The sequence below is a fragment of the Camelus dromedarius genome, chromosome 9 (genome assembly GCF_036321535.1).
Source record: "Camelus dromedarius isolate mCamDro1 chromosome 9, mCamDro1.pat, whole genome shotgun sequence".
Lineage (NCBI taxonomy): Eukaryota > Metazoa > Chordata > Mammalia > Artiodactyla > Camelidae > Camelus > Camelus dromedarius.
In genome coordinates this window covers 23,487,703-23,501,233 of record NC_087444.1, presented here as the reverse complement: position 1 = coordinate 23,501,233, position 13,531 = coordinate 23,487,703, and the positions used below count along the sequence as shown (strand labels likewise).

The 13,531-nt window shown below is 38.3% G+C and overlaps 1 protein-coding gene across 1 annotated transcript in view; it reads right to left on the bottom strand.

Annotated features, from left to right (window-relative positions):
* Nucleotides 1-11,137, bottom strand: part of PDE4DIP (phosphodiesterase 4D interacting protein) — a 206,059-nt gene extending 194,922 nt beyond the window's left edge. The window contains exon 1 of the mRNA XM_064488900.1: nt 11,020-11,137. The gene's annotated coding sequence lies outside the window, so the exon portion shown is untranslated. The remainder of the gene's footprint in view (nt 1-11,019) is intronic.
* Between the last annotated feature and the right edge of the window lie 2,394 nt (nt 11,138-13,531).

The window sequence follows — 13,531 nt, the reverse complement described above, 5'->3', positions numbered from 1 at the left end:
CTCAATTTCCAATCTCAAAAGTTTCTCCACTTCTCAATCCCTCTCTCCATATTTTCCCAGTTTTTGTCCTCCACCCTCCAAATCACTCATCCTGTTATATCTTCTATTATTCCCTCCTCAGAATCATTACTTCTCCGAGTTGTTGTTTGGCCTCCCTTTCCCCTCTTTCCCTCTTTTCCCTTCTTTTAAAATCTTTTCCTTTCAATTTTCTCTTTAGTTATTGTAAAAAACCTTTCTCCTAAACAACCTCAATGTTCCTTTCAGATGAGAATTTCTGATCACCATTTTTCATGAAGAACTCATAGTAAAGTATATATATAGCTTGGTATCCACCATGGAGTCAAAGGGATGTTTTCATGGTTTAAAAAAGAAAAGTTCATAGGTCAAATAAATCCTCCACTAAATGTTTGTTCTGAAAACCCTTTTCTTATATTCCACACTGTCCTCTAAGAATGGAAGCTAGTGTCTCTAGCAAAGGAGAATGCTGCTGCAGCACTGTTCCATACAGAAGGTCCCCAGCTAACTGGTTCCACTAAAGATTTTTCGACTTCACCACAGTATGAAAGCAGTACACATTCAGTAGAAATCAGATTTTGAATTTTGATCTTTACCTGGGCTAACGATATGGGGTAATACTCTCTGGTACTGCGGGCAGGGGCAATGAGCCTCAGCTGCCAGTCAGAGACACTCATAATCATTCTACCCATACAACCATTCTGGTTTTCACTTCCACTATGGTATTCAATAAATTACATGAGATATTCAAGACTTTATTATAAATTAGGCTTTGTGTAATGTGATTTTGCCCAACTGTAGGCTAACGTAACTGTTCTGAGCACGTTTAAGGTAGGCTAGGCTAAGCTGTGATGTTAGGTAGGTAAACTAAGCTGGTGGGTTAGGTATATAAAATGCATTTTGACTTACGATACTTTCAACTTACAATGGGTTTATGGAGAGGTAACCACATTGTAATCTGCAAGGCCTGCAAGGGAGAAGGTTTATCTTTACCGTGGACGTTACGGATCCCAAGGTTCATAGACAATAGTCACTGTCATTGATTGACTCATTGTGAATAAAGCTGAACTCTTTTTAACTCATTTTTCCTCCCAAATCTGCTGATCAGTTCTCTGTTTTATTAACCTCAACACTACCATCCACTAAACTGCCTACACCCCCAAACCAGGAGTCATCACCCTCTCACTCATGCAACTCATCGAGCCTTTAATTCTACTTCTTTACTGTCTCTTTATCTTCAAGTGGTCTCTCCCACGATTCCAACTGTCTCCAGAAAATGACACTATCAGATATCTCATCATTCCTTCTTTCAAACCTCCAAACTTAATCTATATCTTTCCCTCTCTATTTTTCCCCCATTCTATCTTACCTAAGCAATTTACTCTACCACTCTCATCTCTACTAATAAATTTTTAATTATCTTCTGTTATCTTAATATTTTGTTGTCTTTGGCCTCCCTTTCTCCATTAGCTCCATGCCCAACCTATAAACACCCTCAGGTCTCCTCATTCTTAAAACAAAGCCTTCCCCCTCTAACCACCACACATCTCTTACTTCCCTTCATAACCAATATGTTTAAATACATTGTATTCATTTGATGTTTGTACTTTCTGATTTACATACATTCTTTACCACCTAATTATCTGCAATCAGGCTTCTAATCCTATTACTTAGCTGAAGCTGCTCTCCTAGGAGACTCAAGACTTTGGCTTTGCCCATGGACACATGGTAGATTTTATCCAATACACAAATTAAAAGGAATGGGGTTCCTACATTTTAAATGAATATGCTATCTTCATTAGTTGAGGCAGGTAAACAGTTCAGTGAAATTATTGCAAACTCAAAAGCTAAGGAGGGGAGGGCATACCTCAGTGGTAGGGTTCATGCTTAGCATGCACAAGATCTTGGGTTCAATCCCCAATACCTCCATTAAAAAGAAAATAAATACGCTTCATTCTCCACCCTTCTCAGAAAAAAAAAAAACAAACCATGAAAAACAAACAAAAAAATAAGAAAAAAAATCAACCAACCAACCAAGTAGCAAAAAAAGCTAAGAAGCACTGAAACTTTCAGTTCCAGTCAAGATGGAGGAGCACATATCAGACTGACTCTTTCTCCTTGGGGGGAGGGTGTTGGGGGCTAGCATAGAATAGTATATGTAAATATTTATAAATATATAAGTATTATATATAAATATAGAAAAATATAAAAACAACCCTTTGACAGTCCTGATGAGTAACCACAGGAGACAGGACTTGAATCTATGATTCTTCAAAGGAGAGAAGCACACAAAGTGAGCTCCATATTCACCCTGGGATTTTTCTCCTGAGGGAATTTTCCACGTTAGGTGCTAGAGAATAAAGGCTGAGTAAAAGATGCAGTATTACTGAGCTGAAGGATTAAATGTCAAAGTTCAGAGCTGCCAAAGTGGCTGGGACTTGAAGGAGAACTCCCAGAGAGGGGAGCATGGCAGAGAAGTAGCTCAATAATCTAGGTACAAATTCCCCTCAAGATAGTGGTCAGCTCCTACACCCAGGATACACAAAGCAAGATGCCAAAACACATACCAGAGAACAGTTTGGAGACTGACAAGCTAAGTAGAGATTTCAGAATCCAACACAAGTTGGACTTCAAGCCTCTTCAAAACAGAAAAATACCCATAACTTTCAGTTGAGACTCCCAAAACGCCATACCCCTAGCGTAAGGGCAGTACAGTAATGAAACAGAATAGATCCAACAAGGCTTAAAACCCAGTCTTTACAGGATCAAAGTGACCCTCCAGTATTCTTTCTGCCTACCAGAACAAAACTTAACTCTCTGGAGGTTAGATTATTCAGAGCCTCCACAATTTTTTTATCTATAATATCTAGTATCCAATATAAAATTATGAGGCATGCTAAAAATGAAATCCAAATAACTAAACAAACACTAAGAGAAATGTTAATAGAAACAGATCTAGATATTAGAGTTGACAGGACTTAACCATCACTAATAAGTTTTAGAAAATAGAGAAAAAGATGGGTAACAATAAAAAGATGGATAATTTACTTCAATATAGAATTGGAATTTATAAAAAAAAATCAGATGGACATTCTAAATATAAAAGTTACAGTAACTGTGAGACAGGAGGGAAGGGGGCAGGGCACAACCATTCAAGAAATGACACAGCAATTAACACCAAAATGATGGAAGACTCAACTCCCAGCAGGCCTTGAGGCTTAAGATGGCAGGAGATTTGATTTCCTGTAGACCTTGAGCTTCATTTATGCTCATTGTAATGTATTAGCATAATAAATAACATGCCCACAGGCACCATGACAGTTCCAAGGTTAACCATAAAAGGTTAAAGAGTGGGTGGTGACCCATTTCCTGGGAATCCCAGCCCCCTCCCCAGGGTAGTTAGAATGGTTCTCCCACTTGTTGGCATGTGAAGTTACCAAGCCCATAAAAACTGGCAACACCATGCCTGATGGTCTCTCTCGCTCTCTTCTGAGACATCTTCTGAGATGGCCCACACTCTGTCTATGGAGTGTGTATCTACTTTCACTTTAACCTGAGTACCCAACCCCCCACCTCATGGATTGTCTCTCGCCTTCTATAACAGCCTGCACTCTATGCAGTATGTATCTCTCTAAATAAATGTACCTTTACTCATCTGTGGCTCCCTCTTGAGTTCTTTCCTGGGCAAAGCCAAGGACCCACACTTGGTGGGGCATGTCCCAGGGATTCAACCAAGACCTGGGACCTGGCTCTCCTCTCACCCCACATTCATTTTTTCTGTATCATTTGGAAATAAGAACCCACAGGGTGTGTTTAACAGCAGGTTGCGCGCAGCAGAGGTCAGGATTATTAGTGAAGTGGAAAATAGATCAATAGAAGATTTCAAAATGAAAGGCAGGGAAAAAAGAAAAAAAAAGAGCAGAGCATAAAAGACACATGGAATACAGTCAAAAAGTATAATATATGTGTAATTGCAGTTCCCTGAAAAAGAGGAGAGAGAAAGGGCTAGAAGCAATGTTTAAGGAGATAAAGACCAATAATTTTCTAAAACTGATAGATGACATTTACTTCTCTGATCCCAGAAATTCAGCAAACCCCAGGTGGAATAAAAGACCAATATTCCTCAGAAATATTAGAAGCAGTTTCTAAAATTCAGAAATTTACTAAATTCTCCAGTAAAAACACAGGGGCAAATCTTGACCAGGAAGTAGTTTTCATAGACCTAATAAATTCTGTAGCATTTATGCAGTGGCAGGAGTCACTGTGCAAGGGCTGAAAGTGAACACACACAAGAGACTACAAAAATTATGTCACTAAACAGAGCCTATATTCAAATTAGCCCTTGAGTGCCACAGAAAAGGGGGTCAAAGGGGAAACAGAAGTTAATAAGCTTTGATTATGCTGGTGTAGAATCAAAACCAATAAGCTGATTAAACTGATGAAATAAAATTCATATTTTATGGCACAACAAGAAAAATTTAAACATAAAAATTTTCTTTGCCCATTTGGGCCTCCACCCACCCCCCCATTAATGTGTGCTGTGCATCTGCGTTAACCAGACCTCCTTAGGAGATAACCTTCCTTCTTAATCTTATAAGGGGCCAGGATGACCCTGACCCACTCCTCTCTGTGGGTGTGTAGTTCTGATTGTGTAAATTGTCAATAACACGTCACATGATGTATAACCCTTTGTCTCAAAAACTTATTTAACTGTGCTTTGACCTCTAGTGGGTGGAACAGTCCTCAGAGCTTTCTGAAAGACTATCTCTCGAGTTACAATCCTCAGGCTGGCTTGGGTTAAAATTTTCCATTTCTTTCTTAGATCGACTCTTGATTAATTTTTTTCATCTACAAAATCTGAAACTGAGACTGTCAACCTGTAAATTTCTAAATTTTGTGACAATGCAAGAAGATCTCAAGTGTCCTTCTCTGAAAGAGGAAACAATTTACATAGGTGAGTTCCACCTCTACCTGCCACACATTAAACACAGTATCATAATTAACTTCTTCATGGGAAACATTTCTCTCAGTGAGACTATGTTTACAAGTCATAGTTTCAGATAACAGGCATAAAATGATTAGCAAGCCAGAAAAACTAAAACTGAAAAGGTTTTCTCTTCTTTCTCTACTCTTGACACTGAGTTTCTGCTACGATGTTTGGAAACAGCTATGTGGTTCTGAAATGTCCTAACCAAATACTACACTGTGTTCTGATAACACCACTTGCTTAAGTAGCTTTATGGCCTTGGGGTTGATGCTTTTATTTTAATGTTTTAGCTTAATTAAATTAATACTAATTTAATATTTTAAACATTTTAATAATTTAGTATTAAGTGTCCTATTACATTTTGGATTGCTTAAAAATAAGAGACATGAGAAATTTTGATTGAATCAATCCAAATTTAAGCTACTAAAGAAATTTTCCAATGAAAACAGCTCAGGCTATAGCTGATGAAGGAATCCTGATTCCACCCAGGCACCTGTTTAAAAACACTGCTGGCTGAGACTGAGTAGGATAGATAATAGAGGAATAATCATTTTTGCATTTTAATTTTTGTAAATTTTAAGGATTCTGGATTTTCTGTGGGGTTTAATTTACAAGGAAGAGGAGAGCTAATCTCCCAACTTTATTTCTCTCCTGGAAATTTGATAATGAAAAAGGTTAATATACAAATTTGAAATATCTTCTGATATAATTTGTGTCTTTCTCCTGACATTTTATTTCATTACATAATTTTTAATGTATTAGATTAGACAACATAACAGGTTAATAGTTTAACCTAGGAAATGGAACAGGAAATAGTAGGGACTATATTTTTTGGTGTTACAGTAGGGCTATGGAATTAATGAATGTACTAGCTTGACCTATTTCAGAGCTTCCTTAGCATTAAAAAAGTTAGCTATCCTCCTGTGGGTTTTGGAGTGGGGCCACATGAAGGTGCAGGAGAACTTATCCTGAGACTGCTATCTCCTCCCCAAGGAATAAAGCAAATCTCTGGTTTGACTTAATGGCAAAGCCCAAAGGGCTAAGAGAGCAAAACCCAGATAATGCTAGGAAGAAGTTCTTTTGCCACAGTGCTCATCTTTCCATGATGGAGAAACTTCCATTCAGGCTCACTTTACAGTAATACTCCTTGTTCTTTCTCATCCCTTTCACTCATCATTCCTCCAGGAAGGAATGATTTATCTGAATTATAATTTTTTTTTAATTTTGGGTTTTTTTAAAGTTTTAATAACAATGAATTCATTGTAGTTTTTTGCTTGCTTTAGTAACAATAAATTTATTTTAAAACAAGACTACAATATTTGTTATCAAGTACATTTTAAAAAAACCCAAAACAAGAAAGATTATTATTTTAAAAGCCTATATGATTACACCCATTGGGATGGCTACTATCAAAAACAAACAACCCAGAAAATAACCAGTGTTGGCAAAGATGTGGTGAAATTGGAACCCTTGTGTACTGCTAGTGGGAATGCAAAATGGTGCAGCCACAAAGGAAAACAGTATGGTGGCTCCTCAAAAAATTCAAAATAAAATGAGTATATCCAGCAATTCCACTTCTAGGTATACAATACCCAAAAGAACTGAAAGCAGGGTCTCAAGGAAATATTTTGCACCCATGTTCATAGCAGTATTATCCACAGTAGCCAAAAAGTGGAAGCAACCCAAGTGTCCATCCATAGGTAAATGAAGAAACAAAATGTAATAAATCAATATTACGCCCACCCACACTGAGGAGAACAATCACCTTTACTCAGTTCACCAATTCAAATGCTAATCTCTTTCAGAAACACCCTCACAGACACACCCAGAAATAATGTTTAAACAGATCTCTGGGCATCCTGCGGCCTGAATAGAAAGCTTGAATAGAAGAAAAAGACAGAGGAAGGTTGAATCCTCTCTCTCTGCCTAACTGCTTGAGCTGAACCTTACACCAGTCAGTGCTCTGGTTCTCAGGCCTTCAGACCCGGACTGGAATAAACCACTGGCTTCCCTGTATCTCCAGCTTGCAGATGGACATTCTAATAGGGATGTTGTAGTATCTCATCTTTGTTATATTTTGCAGTTACTATTGACATGATGTTGAGCATCTTTTCCTATGCATATTTACCGTCTGTATATCTTCCTTGGTGAGGTATCTGTCCAGATCTTTTGCCTATTTTTAATCTTTTAAAAAAAATCATTGAGTTCTAAGTGTTCTTTGTGTATTTTGGATAGCAGTTCTTTATCAGATACGTACTTTGCAAATACTTTCTCTCAGTTTGTAGTTTGTCTTCTCATTCTCTTGATAGTGCCTTTCACAGAGCAGAAGTTTTTAATAAAATGCATTTCAATCTATCAATTCTTCCTTTCATGGCTCATATCTATGTGTATGTAAAAAATCATCACCAAAATCAAGGTAATCTAGATTTTCTCTTATATTCTCTTATCTTCTAGTAGTTTTACAATTTTGCATTTACATTTATGTTTATGATCCATTTTGAGTTAATTTTTGTGAAAATTCTATATCTAGATTATTTTGCATGTGGGTGTCCTGTTGTTTCAGCACCTTTTGTTGGAAAGACTATCCTTTCTCCATTGATTTGTTTTTGCTCCTTTGCAAAAATTCAGCTGACTATATTTTGTAGGCCTATTTTTAGGCTATCCTGTTCCATTGATCTGTTCATCTACCAATGTCACACTGTCTTGATGACTCAGGTAATGTCAGTTCTCTGACTTTGTTCTTCCAGTTGGGTATTCTGGGTCTTTTGCCTCTGCATATAAACTTTAGAATCAATTTGTCAATATCCACAAAATAATTTGCTGATATGTTGATTGAGATTGTATTGAATTTGTAGATCAAGTTGGGAAGAAATGGCAACTTGACAATTGACTCTTCCTATCCATGAGCATGAAATATCTCTCCATTTACTTAGTTCTTCTTTGATTTCAGGTTTTTTTTTTTCAGTATATTCCCAGAATTGTGTAACCATCACTGCTATCTAATTTCAGAACCTTTTTATCACTCCCACAAAAAACCCCATAGCCATTATCACTCATCATTTCCATCCCCGTCATCTGCTCTCCCTCCTCTCAGCCCCTGGCAACCATTGATCTACTTTCTGTCTTTGTAGATTTGCTTATCCTGGACATTTCATATAAATGGAATCATACAATATATAGTCTTTTGTGTTTATTTTTTTTACTTAGCAAACATTTTTGAGGTTCCTTTACTTTGAGCCATGTCACAGTAATCCATTCACTTTTATTGATGAAAATACACTGTAGGGAAATACCACATTCTGTTTAACCAGTTGATAAACATTTGGAATTTTTGCATTTTTGGCCATTACGAACAATGCTGCCATAAAGATTCATGTACACACTTTTGAGTAGACATATGTTTTTAACTCTTTTTGGTGGATACCTAGGAGTGGAATTTCTGGCCACATGGACGTTTAACTTTTTGAGAAACTGCCAAACTGTTTTAAAAAGTGAGCTACATGATTTTACATTATACACACAGACACAGACACAAACACACACACACACAAAATGCCTGTGGTGCAATTTGTGGTAAATGGAATCTGTATTCCATTTAATCTGGATAAATACAAACTACCTTCTTGACTTTTTTAGTTCATTCTTCAAAAAAAGTGGTTTAGAAATTATACAAATTTTATAAAAGTTCTGACAGCACTTAAATATCATCCATCATACACATCTGCTTCCCAGAGTGTTGAACCACTTTAGAGAGTCAACTGAGGCTTCTGTGCTATTGGTATTTTCAGGTTTTCTCAGCAGCATTTCCCATCTGTTTTCATAGGGCATATTGAAAAAAATCAAGTAGCAACATACAACTTGCTAAAAACCCAAACTCAGTTGTAGTAATTTCAGCTGCGATTTTGCCATTTGTGGCAACAAAAATGATGGATATCAACAAAAATATACATTCTATCCCTGAAGTAATATAAAAATCTAATAATTTTACTTTTGGAGCAAAAACCTTCTCATAAACTGGGGTATATACAACACACAGTCAGAACGAGGAGACTAGTAAGAAAGGCATTGTATCAGACAAAATTTTAAAAAGTCAAATCCTCCACAAACTAGTATATTGTGATACAACTTCTTCCCAGCTAAAAGCTGGCAGAAAGAGAAGAGATGGAAGTCTATGACCTCCAGCCAGCAAACTGGAGGAAACAAAGGTGCTAAGATCCCTTCTGTTCCATCTCCCCACCCCTTAGGGCCTAGGTCCTCCTTTGTGTAGGGGTGTATCCAGTAATAGGTGAGTATTTTTGAGAAGATGCTGGCCTCAGTACAGTTACATTTTAGTTTGTCTCTGCAGGGTGGTGAGGAGCCTGCCTACCTGCCTCTTGGGAGAAGGCCTGCCGTTTCCCAGCTTGATGGATAATTCTGCCTAATTTTGGGGTAAAATGTTCGTAAGACTTTTGGATCATCACGGATCTAAATCCATGTGCCCCACTTAGTTTGATCAGTAGTAAAAGTATTATTGTTATTTCTCTGTTTGGCTTCTATGTCTATTTTCCAATTTGTTATCAAGTTATAAGAGGAAGAAAGGATTGTTGTCTTGATCCTCTAAAGCTCCAACTCAAAGCTGCTGTTTTAATAGTCTCAAGAAGCAACGGGTTACATAAATATCATCTACCTAAAGTCTCTGAGGTAAGCCTCCTTAAAGAAATGGCACATAGAACTCTGGGTCTGACTCAGATTTCCAGAACCAGAGGCTCATACTCCCTAACAAAGTAGGAAGAAAAAGGTCCCATATCAGACGGTGATGGAGTGAGAGGATGGGCTAAGACGCTGGGAAGATGACTGCAAGAGACTGATGAACAAAAATTGTGTCTTTGGAAAGTAGAAAATTCACAAGAAAGAATGAGCAATAAGTTAGGCTGTGCCCTATTTTGTCACATTTAATATCACACTGGATTCGGTTTTTTGGCAGGTAGAGCTGAATAAATCAGGCCAATACATGTATTTTTCTTTTAACAAGGAAGGATAACAAAGACTAGTAATAACAAAGATCCGACTCTTAAGATTATAAAGAAAGTTGTTCACTAATTTCTGAAACAGTGGTTTGGGCAGAAAAGAATAAAGAAGTAGGAGCTGAAGGGCTGTAAGAGGAGGAATCCAAACAACAGTGGAAGTTGTTGACACAGTGGCAGCTAAGACAGGAAATTGTCATGGCTGCTAGGAACAACTCAATGAACTTGGACTCCACAGAAAGGGAGTGGGGCTGCAGGTCTGAGGGAAAATTTGGGTAGACACTCAGGAAAAAACAAACACCCAAGGCTTTTATTATTCCAGACTGAGGGAAAGCAATGGGGGTGGTGGACTGGGTGATAATGGGAGAGAGACAGAGCCAGGTAGAACGTAACCTCTACCAGCAAACAGCATGTTCCTTTTGTTCACCTTTGTATAATCCAGCTACTCCTGGCCAACTGAACAATAAATATTTGTTGACTAATTGGATGAATGAAGAGAATGAGGATGGATATGCCTTCACTTAGCACAGAACCAACTGTGAATTGTGCTGTATACAGTCAACGAAATATTGTCTCAATCCAAAAGCATGCCATTAATTCAGTTATTTATTCAATAAACATTAACTGAGCATTTGCTAGTTTCCAGGTACAGGATACTAGGCTCTGGGGAATAAAAAATCACTACCATTTCTGCTCTAAAAGGATTTGGAGGCTAATAGGGGAAGAAAGAAATCTGTTAAAATTTTGTTTTAAGTTCAATAACATATTTTAGGTGCTATCAAAACTACTGCAACTATCCTCACATCCCCACCATCCCGAACTCCAAGGGATGGACCAGCTGGGACTGGTCTCTGGCTGGCTTTCCTGACTAAGTAGGGAAACTGGACACAGGATGAAAGGCAGTTTCATGAGGTAGCTTGCAGAAGGCAGCGAGTAGTTTTGCTAAGGCTCGATATCTGAAGCAGGGTATCTAAGGTAGTCATTATTTTAAACAGGGGCTTTGACATTACTTACAATGCGCACTTTGTTCGTTTTTCCTCCTTCCTCCCCCATATCTTTACTTTCACTTTAACGTCTGGACCGCCTGTGTGGAAGACACAGGTAGTCTGTCACTGAAGAATGAACAAGACAAATTACTGCCTTCTTGGAGTTCGCACCGTGAGAAGTTTCAGTCAGGGAAGATAATTTAAAATAATCACCAGTACAGACGGCGTCAGTACGTCCTGCTGAGGTCCAACCACGTCAGGGCCTGCGTGGAGCAGCTAACTGGAGGCGCGGCCGCAGGACGGGCTCCAGGGCGGGAGGCGGGGATTCCCTGCAGAAAGCCAATGGCCACCTGGAAATTAGAGCTTTGGAGACTGACTGGCATGAAAAATGACCAATCAGAACCTAATCTGGGGGGAACTGCAGAGGCAGAGCCCGGATAGTTTGGACGCTGTTAGGTAGAGGTGCAGGCTGAAGAGAGGTTACTCAGGGACTCTTCTCTTTACTACTCTGTAAGAAAGCGTTTCAGTTTTTAAATAACCGTTTCAGCCATACTAGTGCATATGGCTGGATATCAGCCCAGATACAGTGGCTGTCTATTTTTTTTTTTGTCTGCCAAGAGCATCACCTCCTGAGAAATGCGTTTTCCGTTTTTGCAATGATGTAATTCAAACAGGAACTGCTATTTACTTGCAGACCTCTTCTCGTAAGCGACTGTGTTTGGTCTGGGGGTTGATATAGGCCAGGGGTTACTAGGACTGCTTTTTATTCATCTTCATTACCTAGTTTAGTGTCTGGCATATAATTAGCACTCAGGAATTGTTTAAAAAATAAATGGACACGAGCCTAACTATTGCTTCCTTTGATCTCACTTGTAAAATCTCTGCAACCCCCTCTAACTCTGCTTTAATGGAAAGTCTCATTCTGTTTTAGTAGCTTAATTTAAGTTGATTTAGATATGTGCTTTACTCGGTTTCTTTAAGTTTTGAAAAATTGCTGTTAGCTTTGATATTAAAATTTCTGTTTACCCCCCCCCCCCCCAGTACAACGCCTACAAGCTCCAAAATTCTTGAATTTGACCCGTTTCACAGAGGTGTTGTCAGGTTTCAGACAGACAAAGAATGTACATAAGCTTTATCTGTTCTAAAGTTCTGAACAAATATTTGTTGATACCCCTTTTTCATTCAATGTAAAAGAGTTGAGAGCCTTCCGTGTATTGATAACAGTGTTCACAATTATTAACCAGTCCTGTATTGCCCAAAGGACCAAAGGGCAGGAGCTCAAAGGCAACATCTTCATGTGAATGAGATGATGCTGGTCAAGTCAGAAGCAAAAGTCACTCAGAATTCAGGTTTCCAGAGGTCTAAGTGTTGGGCAGTTTCAGACAGAGACAACTCTGGCCTTCTTCTGATGGCTGCTCAGTGACCTAAGAAGACACTGTCTTCTTTTCAGTGTGTCTAAAGGGTGTCAGAAACATCTAGGAGGAAAAAGGTAAGAGATGTGAGTGTGAATGTTGTTGTTTCAAGAAAGGGTTGCTCTAGGGTGACTCTGCATTTCCTTATTATTATTATCGTTTATCTGTGGAATCTAAAAAAAAAAAGACAAGAAACAGACAAATGAACATAAATACAGAAGAGAGGTAGACTCAGACATAGAGTGCAAACTTGTGGTTGCCAGGGAGGAGTTGGGTGGGAAGGGCCAGACTGGGAGTTTGAAATTTGTAGATACTGACAGGTAAATATAGAATAGATAAACAAGATTATACTGTATAGCAAAGGGAAATATATACAAGATCTTGTGGTAGCTCACGGTGAAAGGGAATGCGACAATGAATATATGTATGTTCATGTATAACTGAAAAATTGTGCTCTACACTGGAAGTTGACACAGCACTGTAAACTGACTATAACTCAATAAAATAAAATTTAAAAAACAGAAAGGTTTGCTCCAGGGTGACTCTTCTTCTTCTTCTTCTTCTTCTTCTTCTTCTTCTTCTTCTTCTTCTTCTTCTTCTTCTTCTTCTTCTTCTTCTTCTTCTTCTTCTTCTTCTTCTTCTTCTTCTTCTTCTTCTTCTTCTTCTTCTTCTTCTTCTTCTTCTTCTTCTTCTTCTTCTTCTTCTTCTTCTTCTTCTTCTTCTTCTTCTTCTTCTTCTTCTTCTTCTTCTTCTTCTTCTTCTTCTTTTTCTTCTTTCTTCTTTCTTCTTCTTCTTCTTCTTCTTCTTCTTCTCCTTCTCCTCCTCCTCCTCCTCCTCCTCCTCCTCCTCCTCCTCCTCCTCCTCCTCCTCCTCCTCCTCCTCCTTCTTCTTCTTCTTCTTCTTCTTCTTCTTCTTCTTATTATTATTATTATTATTTGGTTGTTACCAACAGAAACTAAGCAAAATTAGGCATGGGGGTTATTATAAACAAATAATGGAGGCTCATAGAATCCATGGGTGGGAATGTTTATGGGCCTAGAAACAGGAATTGGAAAGAAGGTGGGATTCTTGCTCAAAATTTTCTTCTCTGTGCATTCTTCTCTCTCTGCTTCTCTGATCTACATAGTT